At 28.6% G+C, this 24,703-nt stretch overlaps 1 protein-coding gene across 9 annotated transcripts in view; it reads right to left on the bottom strand.

Moving 5' to 3' along the window:
- The window catches only part of LOC129917145 (uncharacterized), a 131,175-nt gene extending 107,519 nt beyond the window's left edge, over positions 1–23,656 (bottom strand). For 6 of the 9 annotated variants that reach the window (XM_055997518.1, XM_055997517.1, XM_055997516.1 and 3 more), the window contains exons 1-2: positions 23,521–23,655; positions 22,424–22,573 (exon numbers count right to left, since the gene is read on the bottom strand). The gene's annotated coding sequence lies outside the window, so the exon portion shown is untranslated. Of the gene's footprint in view, positions 1–22,423; positions 22,574–23,520 lie in introns of all 9 variants that reach the window. The other 3 variants (XM_055997514.1, XM_055997512.1, XM_055997513.1) reach the window with 1 other exon arrangement.
- Positions 23,657–24,703: the final 1,047 nt, after the last annotated feature.

Raw genomic sequence — 24,703 nt, forward strand, 5'->3', positions numbered from 1 at the left:
ACATATATGGTTTTGTTTTTGTGAGAAGATCGCAAAAACGTTGAAATAGAAAAAAAAAAAACATGAGTATACTTATGTAAGTTTGGGGGACATAATTGAATTTAACTTCTTATTTGTCCAAATACGTATTTTTTTTCTATTAATTAATATAATTATTCATAGCGTATTTTGTAATACCCACTTTGTTATTATTTATATTAAAATAATAACCAAACCACCCTTTTTTTTACTGACGTTATTTTGGTGTGGTGAACTGTTGTTGCAATTATTGCCAACCCAAAATTCACATGTCATAGCTTAACATAACTTTAGAATTCGTAACTCTAGTTTTTCGTAACTTCGGTTTCGCGTAACTTTGACGGCCGTAACTCTGTCGCGCGTAACTCTGTTATTCGTAACTCCGTTACCATTTCCAATAAATTAACTTTACGTACAAAGATACATTTTTTGAAAAAAAAAAAAAAAAAAATATATTGATCGCTTATCGACCTTTTCAAATGTCAATTTGGCATGTACTCAAGAAGTCTTACAGTGAAGCAGTAAGGTGGAAGAGTTTTGGTCTAATTCGAGATTATAGGTATCGTCAATAAAAAAGAAGAGTGAATATTATTTATTTTTTATTTTTAATATTTTTTTTTTGTAGAATAGTTAAAGTCTTTAAGAATATTAAAACTATGTTCTTTTTTTAAATTGAAGCGACCTTATAATCTTATGTTGCAATAATTTTCTGGATATAATAAAATATTTTTTACAACAAACAACACTTTTTTTTACTTTAACTCTTTTAAATTAAAAAAAAACATCACATCTTACTAATTTACTTTATTACTATAAAATTAAAATGTGGAACGGACTTTGTTGAGTTTATTAAGATAGTATTCCATCACTGAAGATCAAATTCGTATTTTTAAAACTGAATTCCAAGTTCGTTTAGTTTGATTGTTTCAAGGATTTTGGAAGGATTGATGACGATGATGGTATTCAATGATGTCATCAGATGGCGCTGTCCGCTGTTTACTCTAGTCATGTTTTTCTAAAGTTTTTTTTTATTCCTTACAACACCTATTTATTATTTTAATTAATTGGTTTGGTTAACGATTTTAAGCAATGTTTTTACATATAAAAAAATGTTACGTATACGCCATGGTGTCCCAATTCGATATGATGTTTTTATTATTGGTTTAAAAAATACATTTTGATCTTTATTAGTTGATAAATGGAAAAAAGCATGAACAATAAATACAGTAATTAAGATACGAAAAAGGTGCAATCTGAATTATGAGCACAGAATCCTTAATAAAATGTTTAATTAAAACTACTTTGTTTATTCCTGATACATTTTACACAGAAAACTAATTTGATTCAATTATGTAACTTAGAAAATGGAAATCAAAATCACAAAGGAAGACAAAGCCACATGTTCAATATAGCTGCAAGCTAGAAAGAACCTTTTAAAACCGATATGCCTAAAAAAAAGCAATAAACCACAATTAGGTATTGCATGACGAATTTTGTCCTTTTTTTATTTTTCCATTTTTCATTTTCTGAAAACAAAAATTGCCCTTTAAGGCATCTTTATAAAAAAAAAAAAAAAATCAAAACAACGAAAATACAAAAAACAAAACAAAAATATCAATGACTATCATGTTTGTGTTCTTTGTGTACGGATTTAGGATTCACTACCCAATTGACACAAAGGATCATTGAGGCGAACAAACAACGACAAATTATTTAATGTAAAACGTACATCAAGTTGTTTCCGTGCTGAGACAATATAAATGTTCATCGTTTGGAATTGCACCATAAAACAAAATAAAACAATGGCTCTCCTGGAGACAAAAATGTCCTTAAATTGTTTCGATGAAGGTTTTTAATTTGAATTCTCCAACGATAAAAGATTCTTGATGATGTTATTTTTATTGTTTCGTTGCACAACTAAACTAGATTTCTAAAGCTCTCCATGGCTATGTAACTGAAGGATCAATCATTTATAAACTATAACGACAATAGGATATTTAATTTAGCTTAGGTTTTCCAGAGTGCCCATTAAATCTTAATACTTGTCGTTTTTGCTGTGAAAAGTATATATGTTTTATATGCACATGAAGAAATTGTGCTATGAAAATATTTTGAATGACAAAGTTATTTGCGTCACCTGGTTTATGAGAGAAAATTTCTAAAGGTGAATTGAATAGATGTTTTGTCAAAAACTCAATACCATGAAATCATTTATGACAAATGAGTTAGACGAAATATTGAGAGGTAAACGACAAAGTTTATTGCATGCAAACATTATGGAGGTGTTTTTTGGAAGAAGTTTCGCCCCATTATTGTAGCATATGGGGGGTTGTTTGTGAATAATTTTGAATGCCATAAGGTAATGCTTTAGTTATTAATTAGAGAAAAGTTCATTGCGCTTGAGGATTTTGGTTCAAACAAAATATGAAACTGAAACAAAGTTTCAAAGAAAGTAATTTATTTTCTTCCATACACACACGCTTCCATGACTTTGGCTAAGAAATAATTTTAGTTTAATGAAAAGTTTTCGATTTGAAAAGTTTAGTTTTGGGAAAATTTGAAAAAAAGTTAAACACACACAATTTGAAATAAACAAAATCAATTAATGACAGTGGCAGACCAATAACAGTGCCCTTATATACATTTTTATTTCTTATTTTTTGTCCAAGAATATACAATATCTTATGTTTATAACACACATGAGAACGGCATTTTTTTTCTCAGGTCGGAGGACCGGTTTTTTTATGGATATGGGGTCATTAAGGTACTACGACTCTAAATGTTACCCAATGAAAGTCATCCATTTTCCATAGTCGAAAATATCAACAAAATAAGCATTTTTACCGGAAAAAGAGGTTGTCTGTAAAGCCGGTTTACGGACGATGATTTTACGTGATGACATCGTCAGAGAACAGGTTGTGTGCTTTTGTTTAAAATGAGTCAATTGAAGCGTTTACTTTTTTCAAACAATCATAATTTACAAGAAAAAGCTAAAAAAAATACCTTTTTTATTTTCTCATTAAATAAATTTTTTTATTTTAAAAGCTTACAAAAAAAAATTATGCAATTTAAAAGCCAAGTATTTCTTCTTATGAATAAAATCATTTTTAAATTTTTAAAATGCACAAAATGCATAAAAATAATTTATTGAAAACAATCATTTTCATCAAAAAAAGCAAAAAAAAACATGAATTTTTATCTTCTCACGTCATTAATTCCACTTTTTCCCTAAAAACCTATACAAAATTTTATATTATCTAAAAGCTTATTGTCTTTGCTCAAAATATATATATCGATCAGGTCTATGAGACATCTACAAAAAGAGCTAGAATTTTTTGAACTCGATCAAATTTCATTAAAAAAAGCAAAAAAAAATATTTATTTTTATGTTCTCACGCTATGGAATCAACTTTTTTTGAATTTCCAGACTGAGATTATGGTACTTCCCACACCACAGGCACCACTGTTCGGGGGGCAACAGATCTCCACTGGTGTTTTGAGGTTTTTCGCAAGTTTCTTGAATTAACATTGTGTAGCTTGTAGTTAGTCTATCGTTTTGTGTGATATACCAAATTAAGGGTAATTGTATCATAATGCTCATAAAAGTTTTTCAAAAATTCATATTTCGAAACGCAGAGTGTTGGAAAAAAATCCGTATTAGACGCCTAATTTTTTCCCTCATCTTTCACCTGGCACCTTTAGAAGTTTCAAAATTTTTTAGAATTTTTTCATAAATGCAGTTATTCTTAAATTAGTTTTATCTATCTATAACAAAAAAAAATCAACTTTCTATGACTTCGCGTTTAGATTTTAGCCCAAATTTCATCTTTCCGTTTTACCCCTGTTTACCCTATTAAATGACGTAATTTTTAAAAATCCTTCATTTGGATTAAGCTTTAGGTTATTATCTTTCAAATACGCTATAGAAGATTTTTGTACCTCTAATAGTTTATTTTATATGCGGTATAGCGGTAACGATATTTGTACTAAAAAAATTCCACACCTGAGCATTGATGTGTCAGTTTGGAATTTTTTTCATACAAGTACCCTCACCGCTACCCGTACCGCTACAGCATACCCTCCAGTGTGGCCAAGCCTTTATGTGTAATATTTCGCACAAAAAATTTAATCAAAATCGTTAGAGCCGTTTTTGAAAGAAAAATCAATTTCAATATGTCCTCTGGGCAATCACCTAAAATTATTAACTATCATGTTTGAAGAAATACGCTCCAGAAGCTAAGGCTGTAGCTCGAGGTAAGACACACGAGCATACACAATCTTGCGGAACCGCAAGTTTTGTTGTGTAAGTACGCAATGTTCTGTTTAAAGAAGGTTGAAAGTTTGTTTTAAAAGAGTTTATTCACCAATAAATTCATTGAAGATATATTTCCCGTGTTTATGTATTTTATAGAAACCTTTTTGAATGAATTATAATTCTGTAAAAATTGCCAACGTAATCTGCCTTAAGTTGTTTTTTGTGCGTTTTTGATATTTGCCTCCATATTTTTTTTTACTGGATATTTAGTAACAATTTTTAATTATTTATAGAATTTCCGTTTGATGATTTCCTTATATGATTTTCAAAAATTTTTGATTGCTTAAGGTAAAAAAAATTGACTAATAGTGCAGAAGACTTTTTTCATGGAAGATTGAATTTGAAGTTCATATCTTGAGAAATTTATTTGAAATAATGTGTTTGACCCTTTTAATAGTATTCAAATCTAAAAATAATTTCTAACATTTTTCCGTGAACCCTGTTTTACAGACTTTTCAAATATATAGCTTGAAAATATTCATACCTACCAATTTTTTGGTTGAATTAATAAAATAAAATATAATAAGACAATAAGAGAATCCTTGTGTTCATTCAAGCAGAAAAATCATCCTAAATCATGTGGTCTACAATAAATTCCGAAATAAAATAAAAAATAACCTTCAACCCACTAGCTTAACCCTCTATTTAATATACATATCTTGTTTTGACGTTTTGTTGACAAAATGAGTCCCCCTATCATCTATTCATATTTTTCCAAATGTCAACAAAAAAAAAAAAGAAAAAATAGTAACAATAAAAAAATAAATAATCAAATATTCAGACCTAGATTAGCTACCCATCAAATTTTATTAATCTCAAGCAAAACTGTCAAGAACGTGTCCTTTGATCCGAATTTGATGTAGGTTAGCCCAATATCCACTATAATAATGACAAGTGCGTTAGAACTTTTTTGAATGTATATTTCCTCTTTAAAGTTTGTTTCGTCATAAATTATATAAACATTTTTATGGCTTTCATCTTTTATTTATTTTTCTGCAACTAAGCATGTATCAAAGCAAAAGTTTGTCTTTGGTAATAATAATATTGTATAAAATCATATAACCTAAGCCTTCAGGCTTTTGCTTGTATGCCATTTTTTAATGATGTGACATTTGAGACTCTTGTGACATATCTTCAATTAAAATGTGTACATTGTACTTTATGAGAGAGGTAAAGGAGGAGAATAGTAGGTGTCGATAATTCATCAAGGACTCAAGCCAATTACCACATAAACATTTTGTCTGTGTGATATACCAAGGCAGCGACCCAATAAGTTTTTTCCTCCCACATCTCCTTCGACTGAAAACGTTCGTCTTCATTATCAGGAACTTTTATCTAATTTTTTTTTTTTTTTTTTGTTTTCTTGATTCTTTCTGCTATTTTTATTCGAACATATTGCGATCCCAATCATTTAGATGTTGTTAGACTTTGTGGCAGTTAATTATCTTTAAATGGGTAAATATTTTTCTTTCTCTCATTCTCAATATCTATACAGCTCCTACACTGAAAATAATAAATTTCGTAAAATTACGAAAATCGTTTCATACACTACATTTTCGTTGGCCCAACGAAACTTTCGTTGGCTCAACGAAAATATGTAATTTTTCTTAATATGAAATCCTTCATCAATTAATGAAAACGTTTCATACACTTTTTCTCCCTTTTTAGTGCCAAAAAATCCAATTCAATGAAAAGATCCATCAATTAACGAAAATTTTCATACTCATTTTAAAGAATAAAAATAAGAATTTTTTTCCTTACTTTATCAAAGTTTTAATTAAGTAACGAAAAAATTCATTAACTTATGAAATTCAACTTTAACTAACGAAAATCTTCATAAGATTATGAAAATTCTTCATATACTAATGAAATATTACATTGGCTTATGAAAAAATACATCAGTTAACGAAAAAAATCGTGGCCTTACAAAAAAAAACGTAGACTTGGGTGCATTTCTGTTTTAATGATTCAAAATTTAATCTTGCTTTATATAGTTCACATTTGGTTTTTGTTTAAAAATCTATGTAAGTTGAACTGAATATAAAAAATATTTGCGTATTGACAAGGTGTCTCACGATAAGTCGAACTCATCAGTTGACTTAAGTGAGCTCAACCTTGTCGAAACGCCAATTTTTGGTTTGGACTGTAAATTAATAATTTAACAAGTCCAATAAATAAATACTTTAATCTAGAGATGAGCTAAGTCGTGATTTTTCAATCACAGGTATACCTGTGACTGTGATTTTGAATTCAAGGTGATTGTAACCTGTGATTTTTAACCGTGATTTAAATTTTTTTAAATGAAAATCCCAAAAAAAAAAAATTTCACGTAGCATTACTAACGTTTGTATTTTCCAATATACACATTTCTTTACGATTTTTCACGTAGGAAGTACTAATGAAGCTCAAATACGAGTGTATTTGAAACAATGGAGCTGATTTTACGAGGAAAACTCCTTGTTTTAGCAAACAGATCCGCTATTTACCAAAGCCATCCGTGATTATACTGGGGAAAACATTATTTTGTCTAAGTGACTCTTGACTTTACGGGAGAAATTTATTATATCACGGGAAAAGTAACGTTGAAAACCCTTATTCAAATCAGGGCAATCTGCGATTTCACAGCAAATATTTGCGGGCAAACAATGATTCTGCTGAAGCCATACGTGATTGTGAGGGGTAAACAAAACATTAATTTTACCGAACGTGCGTGAATTCCGGTAAAAAACAATTCACATTTACACAAGAACTGTTGAAAAGTTGTTTTGGGAAAAATCACAGGTTAGAAATAATTCCAAAGCACTTGTGAAGTGAATTCCAGTCAAACCAATCCACGTTTACAGAAGAACTGTTGAAAAGTTGTTTTGGGAAAAATCACAGGTTATAATTTCCAATGCACTTGTGTAAATTCCGAAATAAACAATTCACGTTTACACAAGAACTGTTGCAAAAGCTATTTATTTCCAAAATCAAAGGTCAAAAATAATTTTCAATGCATTTTCGTGAATTCCGCTTTAGATTCACGTTTCCATAAGAATTGGTGCAAAAGTTATTTTGAACAAAATCACGGGTTCACTTTTAATAAAGAACTGTTGCAATAGCTGTTTTGAAAAATCGCAGGTTATAATTTGAATTTCCAATGCACTTGTGTAACGTGAATTATTTTAGAATTCACGAAAACGCATTGAAAATGACCTGTGATTTTGGGAAAATAAATTTTTGCAACAGGTCAAGTGTTAACGTGAATTATTTTACGCGGAATTCACGAAAACGCATTGAAAATGAATTTTTACTTGTGATTTTGGAAAAAATAACTTTTAACAACAGTTCTAGTATAACAGGGAATTGTTTTGAACCCGCAAATGCACTTTAATTAACTTTTAACAAAAAAAATTTGCGAACTGTAAAGTAAAAAGTGAATATCCAATTCACGGTTAAGGTAATCACAGGTTATTTGAAGACTGTTCACAGGTAGTGATTGTGATTTGTCAATCACAGATTAAAAATCACAGGTCGTGATTTTTTGCTCATCTCTACTTTAATCTACTAAAAAAAAATAATTAATACAACGAAGAGTTTCGTTAGGTAACGAATATTTTTTCGTAATTTAATTAAAATATTCATAAAATTTACGAAAAAATTCATTAGCTAACGAAAGTTCTTTCATAAATTAATCAAAAAATACATTGACTAACGAAAAATATCACCGTGGTTAGTTAAATTTTACGTTAATCGATGAAAAATTTCGTAAAGTGATGTAAAATTCATTAACTCTCGATCAAAAATTTTTATGAAAAATTTCATTAAAATACTACAGTTTTCGTTGATTGATGAAGTTCTTCATTAACGTAGGTATGAAAGCCATTTCGTTGAGCCAATTAAATTTTTCATCGGCTGAAAATTAATTAAATTTTCGTTGGCTCAACGAATTTTTTCGTTGTATATACGTAAGGATTTGGTTCAGTGTAGTTACATATAGAAGATATATTTAATTACAGGTTTTTTTTGACTTAAATACTATTGTGTCAATATTGCTTGGTAATTCCAATGTGTGTGGGATTATAAGAAGGAAAACGTGCTCTTACTTATTATTGGTAATTTATGTTCGTGCCACATTTTCACAATAGACCGTTAATATGTTTAATTTGTCAGTAATTCTTTGAATGAGCAACCGAAGTTATTTTATGGATTCACATGCGAAATATTAATATCATAAGTTAAATACAGATAAAACATTAAATGAAAAGGGAATTTTTGGATACATAGTTTCACGTGTTGAAGTGTTCAAGAGATTAGAATGATAATGAAATAAAACATACGACTGGGTCGCATCGACTTAATCTTATAGGTAGTAAATGTTTTCAAGAAAGTTTAGAGGAAGTAATTATAGCTATTTCATGGGGACCAACCGGATCAGACTCCTTTTTGGTGGATATATTTGAAAAACTTCCAAACCCGAGTTGGGTTTGAACAAGCAACCTAAAGGAGGGCAATCAGGCCCATAGCCAGGAGGGGGCATTGAGGGGCAATGCCCTTCCTTAAATTAAAAATGCCCTACCTTGAAAAAATGCCTTACATTAAAAAATGCCTTACCGTTACCATGTACCTTACCTTTGAAAATGCCCTACCTTCAAAAATACCCTTCTTATAAAAATGGCGTAACTTCAAAAATTCTCGAACTTTAAAAATTCCCTGCCTTAAAAATGCCCTAATTATGAAAATATCCTACTTTCAAAAATGCTCTAGCTTTTAAAACGCCCTAACTTCAAAAAGGCTGCACTTATAAAAATGCCCTACCTTCAAAAAAGCTCTAGCTTTAAAATGCCCATAAAAATGGCGTAGCTTCAAAATGCCCTATTTATGAAAATATTTGACCTTTAAAAATGCCCTTTTTATGAAAATGACCTTCTTATAAAAATATCCTAAAAATTAAAATATCCCTAGTCCGCTTTTTTGCATTTTCACTTTTTCATAGAATTTCAATTTTTTTTAACTAAAAAAATTGTTTTTGAATTCAAAAACAAAGCTTTTGCATGATTTTTTCAAATTTTGCAGTCGGAAAAACCACCACAAAATAAGTTTGAAAATTTTCACTTTTTGACTTTTTGCAAAAAGTGGCCGTTGTATAGGTACCTTTAGAGCCCCCGCACACTACAAACTTTCTATCGGCCGATAGTTTAGTTGTGTTGGGCTCCTAGTGTGCGCACAGGCAGCCGACTAAACAGTCGGTCGCTAGGAAATATTTTAGTTTGAAGGCAATTGTGTAGCAAAACAAGCCCCAGGAAATAAAGCCGCGATAAAAAAATGAAATAAGACCCCAGCAATAATTTTGGGGCTTATTTTCATTTTATTTTTAAAAAACAATTTGGGGCCTTATTTCATTTTTCATAATTTACATGAAAATGCTAAACTAAATAGTCTTTCAAAAAAGACCAGAATACTCAAAGTACTGCGTATTGTGGACTCACTGATGGGTTGCAGACCAATCTTTAGACTGAAAAACATTAGTAAGCTACCGAAAAGCTGACAAAATCGCGCGATTCATCGAAAATTAGGTCATTATGAAAGAGAAAAATTGGAGTTTTACTTCATTTTCAAAAAAAGGTCAAAACAAGTTAGGGTCTTATTTCAATGGGCCATTATTTCAATGTGAAAAAAATATTCCAATATGGGGCCTTAGGTAATTATTTTTTTTTTCTTTTGGGGCCTAATTTCAAAGCGCCGAGCTCAGCACACAAAAAAAAAAAACCTTTACAAAAGTTTAGTTTACTCTCAGATACAAAATAAAAGTTTGATGTTGTTAACCTTTGTAATATATGTATGTTCAAATTAAACGCATACGATCCAATTTTTCATCTTAAACGTATCTTAAACACATTGTTAATTAATATCGGAAAAATGCAAACTTTCAATTAATTTTACAGGGTTTAACAATTCCAACAAGATTCTACTATGGTCAAGAATTATTTGAGAAGACTCGAAGACAAAACCGAAAATCAAGTGCATATTTTTTACAAAGGAATTTCAAAAAACACTGTTTTCAACTATACATTTTTCCACTTTGTGTTCGAGTTAAGCCATACACTATTAAAAGAACATGTAATTTTACATTTTTTTATTTATAAATATAGGTACTATAATTATTTTCAAATTCAACGAGACTAGGTAGAGAACTGACTGAAAAAAAAAATTTTAACTATTACCAAATGCCCTACCTGATAAGACCGTTGCCCTACCTTAAATTCAACTCTAACTACGGGCCTGAGGACAATGCACCAATTATTGCACCAAAGCGGTCACTTGATAAATTTGGTCGAGCGCTGCACATAGGGGTATTTAGTCAATTTAGGCGGACAAAACACAAAACTTTAAACTGATCCAAACGTAAAAAATCAACATCCTACTAAAAGTAGATAACTTGCTTAGCATTTTCTTATAGTTTTCAAATGGATTATCCCTTCAGGTGACTAACAGCAGCGGTCTAAAGTTCAAAGTTTTCAGCCCAAAGATAAAATCAATTTTTTTTTGTAATTAAGTACCTAAGTACTTTTTTTTGAAGTGGATGTAGAAAAAAGTTTTTATGGAATATTGATAAGGAGATACGAAACTGTCTACTAGATGTTGTATCTAAATGTTGTATTACTTTATAAATAAAAAAGTGATATGTTGAATCTTAATATAAATTAATCGCAAAAAAACTAAATTTCTGTGTTTGTAAGGAGATAAGTTATACAATTTCACATTATTGTGTGATAAAATTAAATGTTTTCTGAAGGTTTAACTCTTATCTAATTGAATCTGTAAAAAAAATGTGCAACTAAGTGCAACTTCGACACATTTGCCCTTCTTAAAGATTTTAGGTTTTGAAAAATGGTTACCTTGTATTCAGCATCCATATATAAGTTTTTTTTAAAGATTCAACTTCTTGAGTTACAGAACCTGAACCCTTATGATTTTTCCTAAATCTTAAAACCTTTATCTTGGCGATACCATTAATAGAACTCCATTTATAAGCGCTTTAACAAACCATTGGGATCCATTCTTAACACTTTTTTGTTTGATCAAAAAGTGGTTTAGGAAGAAAAATGTTTTCATTGAAATCAACACTTAAAACACTTTATTCCAGTACTAAATACAAGCTTTTACCTTGTTGATGAAGATAAACCGGAAAAATAATTTTGTCCGCGTAAAATTGGCAAATACCCCTATGTGCGCTGGTCTAAAGAGTTTTAAGATTCTTGTGTCTTTTTATAAAACATACACATTTTCTTTGATTGGTTCTGAAATTTCATGAAACTCCTCATAAAAGTTATTTCTTATTCTTTCATTTTCAACCTAAACTATAGAAAGCGTATAGTGTATTTTTAACTCAGAAATCACATTTGAAATAATTTCAATTCTTCGGTCAATTTCAGATGTTTTTATAGTTTTAAAAATTTTTTTTTTTTTTATCCAAACACCAAATTGGGTGTTGATTTTTTGGATTGAATCTCAAAACTTAGCATTTCTTCCACGTTTTTTTAGAATTCGGAGACCTTTAACAAGCTACATTTTAAGTTTTGTAAATTTTTTTTTTGTGTTCTATTTTTTATACAAACATTTTTTAAGATCGGTTAGAAATTCGGGACACTATGTTATTTTTACTTGAGACAGAAATTTGTTAAGGTCTTAATTTTTAGAAGAAATGTTATACTTCATAACTACGTTTGAAACATTTTTGGTTACTCAGATAAAAATGTTTCAACTCTGTTAATTTTTTCTTGATAACACAAGCCCACAATAAAAAGTTACAGTATTTTTCAACAAACCTCCCTATTTTTATGTATTTCAAAGTGCTCCCAATCTGAAGTGAGTTTTCCCAAACACCCTAAAAAATTTGAGTGAATAGTAAAAAAATCACAAAAGTCACATAAAATTTGGTAATTTTTGCAATTTACTCAAAATTTTGAGGGTGTTTGTGTGTTTGATCAAAACTCACTTCAAAATTGGATTATGTACGTTGAAATACATAAAAGTAGTTAGGTTCGTTCAAAAGCACAGTACATGTGTACTGTGGTTCAAAAGTACTAGCACTTTTTTTAAATCTTTTTTTTTTTTTTGATGTCAGAAATATCTAGGTCATGAATGTTGTTTTTTTTATTTTTTTTTTTATAAAAGTTTATATTTTAGTTTATATTTCTGATTAAAATCGATGAATGACGTTTTAGCTACAATTGTTTTTATTTTTATCTCAGAATATAATACAAAATATATTTTTAAAATTAAATTATAGTGTAATATCTAATTAAATTAGAAACAAAAACTTTTCCTACCAAAACAAATATATTTCCATATGAGTGACTATTATTTTAATCGGTACATCAGAAAAAAATCCTTTAATTTAATGGTGTATAATTTTGGCACATAGTGAGACCAAGATTAAAACTATATCAAAACTCTAAAATTAATAAATCGAATCTTTTATTCATCTTCCCAGGTTTCAGTTATTTATGAGAAATTTTCCATGCAAGAAAAAATGATTTTTAATAATATAGCTCATACATACATACTTTGAACATGACACTAAACTTTTAAAGCAAAATTGTTTATTTATTTGAATAAACACATATAAAAATTATTCTATTGATATAATCCTTCTTAGGTAAAAGCATTTTCCTCTATTGCAGAAAAAGGGTTCATAAACGTTTTAACAAAAATTTAATTGTATAAAAAACTTGGCCTTACAGAATCAAATATATAAATATTTATGAAAATAATAAAATATAATTTGCAGTAAGCTATAATGTATTCTATTCATGTCTTCAAAACTTCAAAGTAGGTTATAAATTGCTATTGCTGCCTCAACATACTAAATATAAAAATATATTATATATAATTTACCTTTCACACGAGTATAAAAATGCCTTTTTATAAACTTTTGAAAGCAGAATAAAAGTTCTTTTATTTTTATCCTTTATAACATAAAAGCCTATCATCATCCACCATCATCATATCGCCTAGCTACTCAACTTACTTTCTATAGAATAATATCCTGACATTCCGAGTCCAGGCTTATATTGATTTTTTTTTGAATAGATACTCCGACGAGCAGTATTTCGAATTTAATGCAAATAAAATAGGAACTCATGTTTATAAAAAAAAAAAAAACAGAATTGAGTCTAATGTCTATATGGCCTATCATTAATATAATGGATTGCAGTCATTATAATGTAGAATTTAAATGAAAAAATAATAGGACATTAGATGGAGGGGGAGATGTGACTATGTTAGTATAAAAAGCCTTTTGTCACTAAACAAATATAACAGTTTGAATATGTAATAAAAAGTTAGCGTGAATAAAAGAAAATATTCTATTTCGATATATATGTAGCTATGAATATTTTTCTTTTCTTTCTTTACTTTGTCTTTATGAAAATGACTGATATAGGATTCGTAGTTTTTGAGAAAAATTATGGAATCTAAGCCTTGATCATGCCAAATTAAAAGTATTATGTACATTTTATTCTGTTTGGAATAAAAACTTACAAAAATAACAAATTCTGTTAAAAATGTAATTATGATTTAAATAAACAAATCGAAATATATGTTAAATAGTTTAAACAAACGAAAAATAAGGAGGATATTAAAAAAAATCCTTTCACTTCCTATGCATGTGCTTTGATTTTGAATTCAGCAACTACGTACGACCCCTGTGATGGGATTTAAATTAAATTTTTATCAGAAAATACAATTAATTTTCTATGTTCTACGTTTTGAGTTTTATTCTTCCAATTGAGGTATTCTCATAGATATAAAAATGTTTAAAGGATAGCAGCTGTTAATTTGTGTCATTTCTCATTTGACAGCCCATGTGAATGGCGTTTATTGTTGTTTTTATCCTTTTTTTTTTGTATTGTTTACAATAGGTAAGCATATCCATATAAATAAATCACAAATAAGGGGAAAAGCTGATAAAAAAAAAATGGTCTCAAATACACACAGACACAACAATGGTTGAGGGAGGAAACATTGATAGCGCTTAGCGTTTTTGATTTAAGTAGAAGGGTGTTATAGCCCATGCATACATTGATACTGAAACACGTACTTTAACATGTCAAGTTAATGGAAGTTCAGTTGATAATTGTAAATGTCATGTCGTTGGGGATTAAAAATTCAACTTTTACAATTTAAAATAAAAGTTTAATTCATACTGATGGGTAAAAACTGGGTATTAGCAATAATTTCTTTTTCAGAAAATTAAATTGATTTAATTTTACTTGAAAAAGCAAGGAATATGATATTTTTGATATTTTTCGTATCTTCTGTAATTCTAATTATAATTCATATTTAACAATGTTTAAAACAAAGTGACAAGTCGTTATTTTAAAGTGTTTTTAGCTTAAATGAAACCTCAACAAAAAACATCATTACTCCGATTAGGACAACAGTTTTGCTGAAACTATTCCGTTTTAATATTTCCAGGATTAGGTTTAATTTTTCTTTTTTAACGACGACGCACATAGGAATATTGTCATAAAAAAACTGGCCATAATTATTTTTCGTGGTTTTTGTTATTATTTCTGTTTAAAATTAGTATTTCTACAAGAAAATACAAAAAAACCTAGTTTTTGTTACTTAAAAAAATGATTAATGGCCTGTACTCCGCCTGTCGACATTATTTTTCTCAAATTTTTTTCCTCATCCCTTATACGCAATTCTCAGTTTTTTTTCGCTCTTCCCCAACCTTAATTAAGATCACCCAAAATAAAATACACTAATAACATCAGTAAATTTAATTTAAAAATAAAAAACGTTGCATAAAGTAAGGAATATTTTCCATCAGAAAGTGAAAAACTCATTGACCCTCGATTCTCTAAAGAGCACCTAAGAGCACCCAATTTTTGTTGCATTGTGTTAAAGAATATATAAACTAACTCATAAGTTTCAATTCATCGCAGAATAACGGGGTATACTAAAACAAAATCATTAAAGTTCAAATAATAACTTACCAAAAATATCTAGTTTTTAGATACTAGTTCTAAGCCCGAATTAAAATAGAAAAAACCATCTAACATTTTCAAAATTTTATTAATATCGTTAATAAATAACAGAAGAAGAATTCTGCATTTAAATTTTTTTAGATTTCTATCACAACACTTCGATATCGCATATAGAATAACACTTACCAAAATACTTCGCATTCAAATAAAAATGAGGTAGATGTAACAGTTAACTTTGAACTCATTTTTTAACTAGACACGATCGAAAAACAAAAAAGCGAGTGCAGCATATTGACACGTGTTTATTTTGCACCCACTTTGCCAAACTTTTTGGTGTCAATTTTGATTTTCAGAAAATCGACTTATGACCAGGTTTTTACTGCAAATACTCCTATGTGCGACGTTTCGGAAAAAAATCTGTTTAATTTACCAATTTAGTTATAATATTTATTTTTGAATAAAGAAGAAGGAGATAAACGTTTCCGAAACGTCATTAACAAAGGCAAATTAAACCATTAGCCTGCTTAACCTGGAAATATTATTAAATGGAGGTCACTCAAGAAACATACTTTCTCCACCTATAAATCATATTGAAATAATTTAAATTATTTTTATTAATGCCCGACTAAAAAACTTAAGTTTCTTAAGTCAACTTAAGATAATTTTAATTTTTTATTGAATTCTGATATATTTTGTATTCTTCACATTTATTTAACTTCATACAGAAACCTATAGAAAAGTTAAGCTTCACTGTCCAAGACAAAAATATCTCAGACTTGCAAATTGATGTCTCTTACTTATCGGTTATTATAAGTGGTCTTATTACTTAAATATTTTTAGAATGCATAATATACAAACCACAAAATTGTCTTTGCGTGACGTTTTTAAGAACAAGTATTTTTTTTCCATCAATTTTTAAATTATGTATGCATTAGTATTATTTAATTGAATGGCATCAATATAAAAGTAGTGCTTGATTATTCACGAATATTACAAAACCAAACAAACTAAAGCCGAACATCAGCTTTAAAAAGTTCACATTTTTGAAAGTTTGGAATAAGTTGGGTATGCTTCAAAGGCTTATAATGGTCGGAAATAAATTTAAAATATATGCTTCCAGTTTTAATACCTTAATTTTATTCTTACCCGTGCCACCAAGCATCAAAAACGTCTTGTTTTTAACAAGTTAAAACTCACAAATTTTGAATTAAATCTAAAAAAACAGTGATATGAAGAAAAATTAAATGTTTAGAATTTCCAATTGAATCAAAATGTACCAAGTTTCAATTTTTTTAGTTTAGCTGAAACTTAAAATTTACTGTCGAAGAAGCAAAATTCCATTCAATTTCCCTAAAAAACTTTAGTTCATAGAAACTAAATTTTTCGATGCTAAACCTTTATGCAACATTATATTACAAATTTGGACTGACCACTTTATAATGTACTCAAAAAATTGTCCACAAAAATAAACTAATTTCATTATTTGCTAAATGATAAAGTTGAAAAATCTATACATACCAACAAAGAAATTAAAAAAAAAAAAATGTTACACATACACCCCAGTGACCGTCTATGTTTAAGCTTTGAAAGTTGATACAAAATTTTATATACCGCTGTAACAAAATACCAAACCAATTAGGCTTTGTTGAGTGGTCTCTTAAATGATAAAAAATTGACTGTGTTGGCATGACAAACCAATTACTAGAATTTGAAGTTTTTATTTAATTAAAAGAAAGCGACAGGAAAATGATAGTCTGTAGAAAAAATGATTTCTATGGAGTGTTGAACATAGGTAGGTATGTAAATGCCTTGTCAGAGAAAAAGGAACCTGTGTTTATTTCTTAAATAACACAATAAATGACTTCGTCTTTCACCTTTTTCGGATACGTGAGGTAATTATAATGTGCGTGACAATACGAAAATGGTAAAACATTTAAAATTTGTTTCTTTAAATATTTTTTTGAACTTTGGTTCACACTTAAAATTTGCTTCGAACACAAACATATAATATTCATGACAGTTAATTTAGTCTGTAAGGAAAGGCTTTTTTATAAGTCATTTAAGGATATATGTATGTATACCTCTTTTAAAGTGTTTGCTTATCCCCCTATTTTAAAACATGCCGGCTAAAATTTGTTTGTATTATTTATATTTTACGAAATTATTTCGTTAAATGTAAAAAAAATAAAAAAGGTAAATTAAAATTGATAACTATTACTTCTCACGTGACTGAGACGAATTAGAGAATATTTAAGAATGACCTTTAGCCCACGAAAAATAAAAAAAATATTTTAAACATTGATACATCCAAATTATATAAAAGTCTATCCAATTTTTATATTCCGAACTCTCCATTACAAAATTTTTATGTCTTAAAAGTATAAAAGTATTTAAGTATCAGCCTTTAGCTATGTTTTTATGATGAAAATCTTTAGTTTTATCGAGATTCTAATAAATAGCCCATTAAAAATGTTCTTACATAAAATCGTATATTCCGTTTAATAAAATTTCTGAAAAAATCCATTGGAGAGTTACGGTATAAAATTCAAATTCATACTGGCTTTTAATATAAGATTAAAAATTTTGGCAAGAAGCAAATAAGCATAACTTAGGTGAAAATCCGTATTTTCGATATTGGCTATGAAATTCCTAAAAACAAAAGTGTGCCATATCAGCTTATAAGAAGTTGCTCAAAATTATTTGTCATTTTCAAAGTTTAGCCCCGCGTAGCTGAAAACCTTGACAAAAGCTTGCAATCCTTAAAAATATTTTTTTTATGACATGTTTTCGGTTCAAAAAACTAATTTTTGGATTTTTAAGAAAATCTTCAAGCATTTTTGTTTTTTTGAAAGAAATTTCTTGTTTAAGTGTTAATTTATATTACATACCTTAAAAATGGAATGCCAAGTCTTGTTTTTTTTTTTTAATTCTAAAAAAAATTTCATTTTTTTGTTTCTTGTAATCGTTCAACGAAAAACAACCGACGCACATATGAGTAGTTGCAGTAAAAACCTGGTCATAAGTCGATTTTCTGAAAATCAAAATTGACACCAAAAAGTTTGGCAAAGTGGGTGCAAAATAAACACGTGTCAATATGCTGCACTCATTTTTTTGTTTTTCGATCGTGTCTTGTTAAAAAATGAGTTCAAAGTTAACTGTTATATCTACCTCATTTTTATTTGAATGCGAAGTATTTTGGTAAGTGTTATTCTATATGCGATATCGAAGTGTTGTGATAGAAATTTAAAAAAATTTAAATGCAGAATTCTTCTTCTGTTATTTATTAACGATATTAATAAAGTTTTGAAAATGTTAGATGGTTTTTTCTATTTTAATTCGGGCTTAGAACTAGTATCTAAAAACTAGATATTTTTGGTAAGTTATTATTTGAACTTTAATGATATTGTTTTAGTATACCCCGTTATTCTGCGATGAATTGAAACTTATGAGTTAGTTTATATATTCTTTAACACAATGCAACAAAAATTGGGTGCTCTTAGGTGCTCTTTAGAGAATCGAGGGTCAATGAGTTTTTCACTTTCTGATAGAAAATACTCCTTACTTTATGCAACGTTTTTTATTTTTAATTTAAATTTAATGATGTTATTAGTGTATTTTATTTTGGGTGATCTTAATTAAGGTTGGGGAAGAGAGAAAAGAAACTGAGAATTGCGTATTAGGGATGAGGAAAAAGATTTGAGAAAAATAATGTCGACAGGCGGAGTATCAATTTTTTTACTTTTTGGTAAAAAAAAATAAAAAATAACAAAAACTAGGTTTATATTGTATTTTCTTGTAGGAATACTAATTTTAAACAGAAATAATAACAAAACCACGAAAAATAATTATGGCCAGTTTTTTGATGACAATACTCCTATGTGCGACGCGACGGTTATATAATCGGTATTCATTTAACGACCACCTTACGAGCAATTCCAGTTGCAGTTTTGCAACAAAGATTTTGCCAAAAGCAATAAAAAATCCTTTGGTTAAAAGGCGGTTTTTTTTTACAGACCAGTCTTATTGAAGTTACGCACGTGGCAAAAAAACGATATTTTATTTTCTGATTTTCTCCCAAAATGAAACCCAAATAAAATTTTCAAAAACTTTACTTTTTTTAATTAAAAACCAACAAAAATGACAAAATATGTATCATATGGAAGGATAAGGTCCATATCGAAGGATTTTCGGAAGCACTTTTATTTGTTTTCGATTGTCATTTTTTTTTTATTATTTTTTTATCAAAAATGTACATAACATAATTTTGGTTATTCACCTCAATCGATTTAAAATTCAAAATTTGTGACCAGGGATTTCTTACTTTTTAAGTTATGTGGCTCACTAAAATTTAAAATATAGTGCGTGTTTTTTTGTTTTTAACTAAGAAGACTTAAATTTTAGATAATTCGAATCAAATCTAAATATTCAAAAATAGTTTTAAATGTCCACTGTTTTTCTTTTGAATTGAAAACATCTTTAGTATCGTATCGAAACAAGATGAAACGAAAAAGCGACAGGAAAAATCAATTGATTATAACTTTTTTTTAATTGATAGATGAATAAAATTTAAACTGTAGATAGGTAATTAAATAAACTTTAATTGTGGAAATTTTCAACTAATTTCATATTCAATATCCTGAGAAAACGGTAAAAAGATGTTCTTTTTCTAAACAACTTGTATCTTTTGATCTAGATCACATAATAATTACCAGATAATATTACCTTTAATTTGATATATCACACATAAAGGTAAGTGCTTCTTAAGTTACACAATCTTAAATTGAAAAACTTGTTGCCGATGACCAGCCACCAGTGTAGTAAGTATACCGTAATCTCAGTTTGAAATTTCGACATAGTTGGCTTTAAAAAATTCTTACTTTTTTTATAGACATGGTAGAAATATGATTGAAACGTCATATAAAATGTTAAATAAGCTTTCAGATGATATAAAATTTATCATAGGTTGTCATTTAAAAAAAATTTATTTAATGGTGTTAGAAGGGAAAATATATTGATTTTTTTTTTGCTTTTTTGATGAAAAGTGATTGGGTTAAGAAAATTCTACCTCTTTTTGTAGATGTTGTAAAGACATGGTCGATATTGAGCTGAAACAATAAGCTTTCAGATGATATAAAATTTATTATAGGTTGTCATATAAAAAACATGGATTTAAAGGTTATAGAATAAAAAAAGGTACATTTTTTCAATTTTTTTCACTTCTACCAAGTGTGAATTGCACACATTATTTTTTTTATTTAATTTATTCTCTTATTCAAAAAAACATGTACATTATATTGTATGTAGGTATATTGTTTTAATCAACGATTCATTTGTATGATTATATCAAGAAATTATTTTAATATGTTGCTTTATGTTTTAGGAAGCTAACATAGCAATGCATTAACCATTGCTACCATTGGACAGTTGTATAGTTATTATTATACAAAAATCTCATAAAAGCTTAAAAAAACTTCAAGGTATTTGTTTGATTCTCATTAAATTATTTTGACTATAAACATTCTTTCAACCACCGACTGTAATGACTATAATTATCATGAAAAACCAAAAGAATTTTCCGAAAACATTTTTTCTCAGAAAATTATAATCTAAAATATACCACACCATCATCATCCCCATCCTCCTACTTTTCTTCGGTATGATGAATATCCAGAATCAACGCCTCCCTATAAGACTTCTATAAATACCCTATGCAAATAAACTACATCAAACACAGTGAAATCTAGAATTATGGTAAATAAGCTGTCATAATGGCACAACATCAATCATTTTCAATAAGTAGAAAGGGCGTGGATGGTGTCATGGGCATGTTTTTTGTTTAACTGGTATAGAAAATTCGTTAGCAAATAAAATAAAACGCTTAGAGAAAACTCTAATTTTTCTTAATTCTGTCAAAAAATTATATGTAAAAATACCTAATACCGATTAAATACAATAAATTTTAAATGTGTTGCCCAAATTCAATTCAATAAAGCTTTTAAATGTAGGTACATTTGCGTCACCATCTACCGAAATTCACAATCAACAATTGTTTCAAAATGTTCAAAAAGGTTATATACAAATTTAAGTCACGAACAGAAGCACCACAAAACAACTGTTATTTACCATTAAAATAGGTAATAATCATAAAATATACCTCCCCAAAATGAATATACCGCATATGTTGAAATAATATATTTTTGAAAAATTAAGCTAGAGTTTCTCAAAGCTATACAACACTCCCCATATTATGACAAAGAAAATCCCCTTAAATAATTGCCTTTTTCTTTTTGTCTCGCATTTTATTTATTCCCTCTTCTCATCAACCCATCATCACATGCACAACAACACACATTTAACATGGAACAATCTAAAAATGTACATCATTAAAAGTTCACAAATTTCCCGCATGACCCAAAACGACACATTGGCGCCTAGATCTAGGCCCACCACAAAAACTACCCCACTATAAAAACCAACCCCCCACTAATACAAATAATAAAACCCTCTTATGCCGGCAGGCAGCAAGAAAATGAAACATGAGCAAAAGGCGAAATACCCTTTTTCACTCTTCTCGTCATAACTTAAACTCATCTCAACTCTCAACTCAACCCTCTGAATTGGATGTGCATGTGGTCACGATTAAAACCCACATCGCACGAGACATGCAATTTATATCGCCCGAAAAGAAAAAAAAAAACTGCAGTAAAAACGGAAATAATGTTGCCCCCTCACACAAAAACGGGATATGCCCATTTATAGTAAATGAATAAAATATTTAACTATAAGAACCGAAAAATACAGTAAAAATGTTTTCATATTTTTTTTTGTTGCATTTTTGTTAGCATTTGGCAAGCAACTGCGGTTTTGGGCCAATAAATCATCAAAAAAACGTTTTCATGGTAAAACGATTTTCCATTATGTGTGTTGTGTGTGTGTGTAGGTTGGATTTAAGTGTATTGTGTGTGAGCGCACTCCGAAAAGGACCTGCAAAATGAGGCCAAGTGTAACACTACTGCCGTTGCTTTTCAACGGGTTCTACGTTATAAGTCGTTTGAGGGCTATAAATAATATAACGGTACATAGTATTTTTTAAATGTTTACCAAAACTCACCCTTTGAAAAGTTTATCCTTTTTACTTTGACAACCTGCGCTGCTGATTCAGCAATATTCACTTTATTATTCTTGGTAACGAATATTAATTCTTTTTTTTTCGTATTTTTTTTTTTTTTTGTTTTTTTTTTTATTCACATAATTTTTTCACCTGTGGTGGTAGAGAAGAAGCAAAGAATAATATCGATTTAACATAATAAAACAACCAACAACAAAAAAAAATACACAATGAAATAGTCATAAATTTAAAATGAGGCAAAAAATAAAAAAAGAACAAAAATATAAGAAAAAAGGAAATTTCGCACGTTTCCTTTGTTGTTGTTTTTTTTTTTTTTATTTTATTTTTTTATTTTATTTTTGTTTTATTTTTATGTTGTCATTAACAGCTTTTGCAGCAGAGATGTTCTGATGTGCACTGTGTAGTTATTTTGAATCCTTTTTTTTTTGTTGTTGTTGTTTTTTTTTAGGTTTTATTTTAGGAGCAGAACTTAAGGAGGCTATACACACAGTCAGGCAACCAAAAATAACAAAAAAATAAAAAAAAAAAACTTAAATCGATTTAGTTTTAACTGCTGACAATTTTTGTCTTCCTTTGTTTGCCGTATAAATTATTAAAAACTCCCCTCCCCATTTTGTACAAACTAACACACTATAATATGCGAAACACAACTTTCACAAGGATTTTTATTATTTTTATTCATTAAGGATCCTCCTCGTTAAGGGAGTTTTAATAATTTCACATTAAAAAAAATTATAAACAAAAAAAAATCACATTTTTTTAAGTTTAAATATTAAATATAAAATATTTAATATTTAATTTAATTAAATTAAGTATTTTTTTTTTATTTTTCATTTTGTACTCCACGAACCGTGTTTTTATTTGAAACAAAACAATATTGGATTTCAAAATTAGGATTAAATTAGAGACAGAAATGAAATGAAAGAAAAAACTATGACTCAGCCAGCAGCACTAGTCTGTGTACTGTTATTGTACAAATTACGACAACACACATATAAAAAAAAAATACAACAAGGATTCTATTTTGTTTTTTTATTTTTTTTTTTTTTTTATTAAAATATATAAAAATTTTATATTACCAACGCGAACTAGCGTGAAGTTGTTGGTCGAACGAGTTCTGACGGTCTGAGAGGTAAGCATTGAGCATTGAACTAGTAAAGGAATACAAAGCTTGTATAGAGTCGACGAAGGAGAGAACCTATACTCTACTATACGCTCTGTGTGTTGTTTTGGGGGGGTCCTTATGTCGGGGTTGGAGGAACTAACACGAGGAGCAATGCAGAGATATTTTGTACTGCTGCTGCTACTGCTTGAATATGGGTTAGTTTTGTTATAGGTTAGATAGAAGAGGAGCTCTGCTCTGCGAAAGGACTTGCGCAGTTTCATTTGAATCCTGAATGATTTTTATTGCCGTTCTGTTTTTTTTTTTTGGATTTTTTGTATTGCTTCATGAAGTTTATAAGAGGAATGCGTACAATGAGGAGAGAAATGGTGACGAGGGGAGAGTATAAAGTTTACACGGATACGTCATGCACCGAGAGAAAATATTTAATGAGATAAGAAAAAAAAAAAAAGAAAGATATGTAGAAATATACGAGAAGTACTAAAGGAAATAGGCTCATTAGTTATTCTTTTTATTTGTTAAAGTGTTTTCGTGCTACAATTTGCTTATGGGTATTTGGTTTTTTTTTTTTTTTAAACAAACATGACTTGGAAGTTATTTGTCTATATTGATTTTGAATTTAACAGACTTCTTAACTTTTTAGGAATTTATATTTTATTTTTACCGTAGAAAATACTTGTCAATTTTGAGCTATAAGTTGTTTTTTTTTTTTTTTTGTATTTTTAATAAAACGAGAAGCTTGTAGCTACTTTTTTTACTTGTTGCATTTACTTTTCTATTTAAGTAGCATACTAAGTTAGGATACCGAAAAACATAGAGAAAATTAAACACATCAACAATATTCAAAATAACGAAATGAACTATTTTAAGAAATACGAGGAGCTAAAAAAAACAGTGGAAAGTTGTTAATAAATCTAGTAAATAATCTACACTTTATTGAACACTTTTAGGACTATTCACTTATCCGTACAGATAACTATGCTAGATCCATTCAACGTCATGAAATATATGAAATTATTAAATTCTCTTAAAACATGTAAGAACATAATTACATGTATGACAACTATACCTTAAAGCTCGAAGAAGAATTTTAAACTAAATCTAATTAATATGTGGGTCATTGTGGTGTATACGTAACA

The sequence above is a fragment of the Episyrphus balteatus genome, chromosome 3 (assembly GCF_945859705.1).
Source record: "Episyrphus balteatus chromosome 3, idEpiBalt1.1, whole genome shotgun sequence".
NCBI lineage: Eukaryota > Metazoa > Arthropoda > Insecta > Diptera > Syrphidae > Episyrphus > Episyrphus balteatus.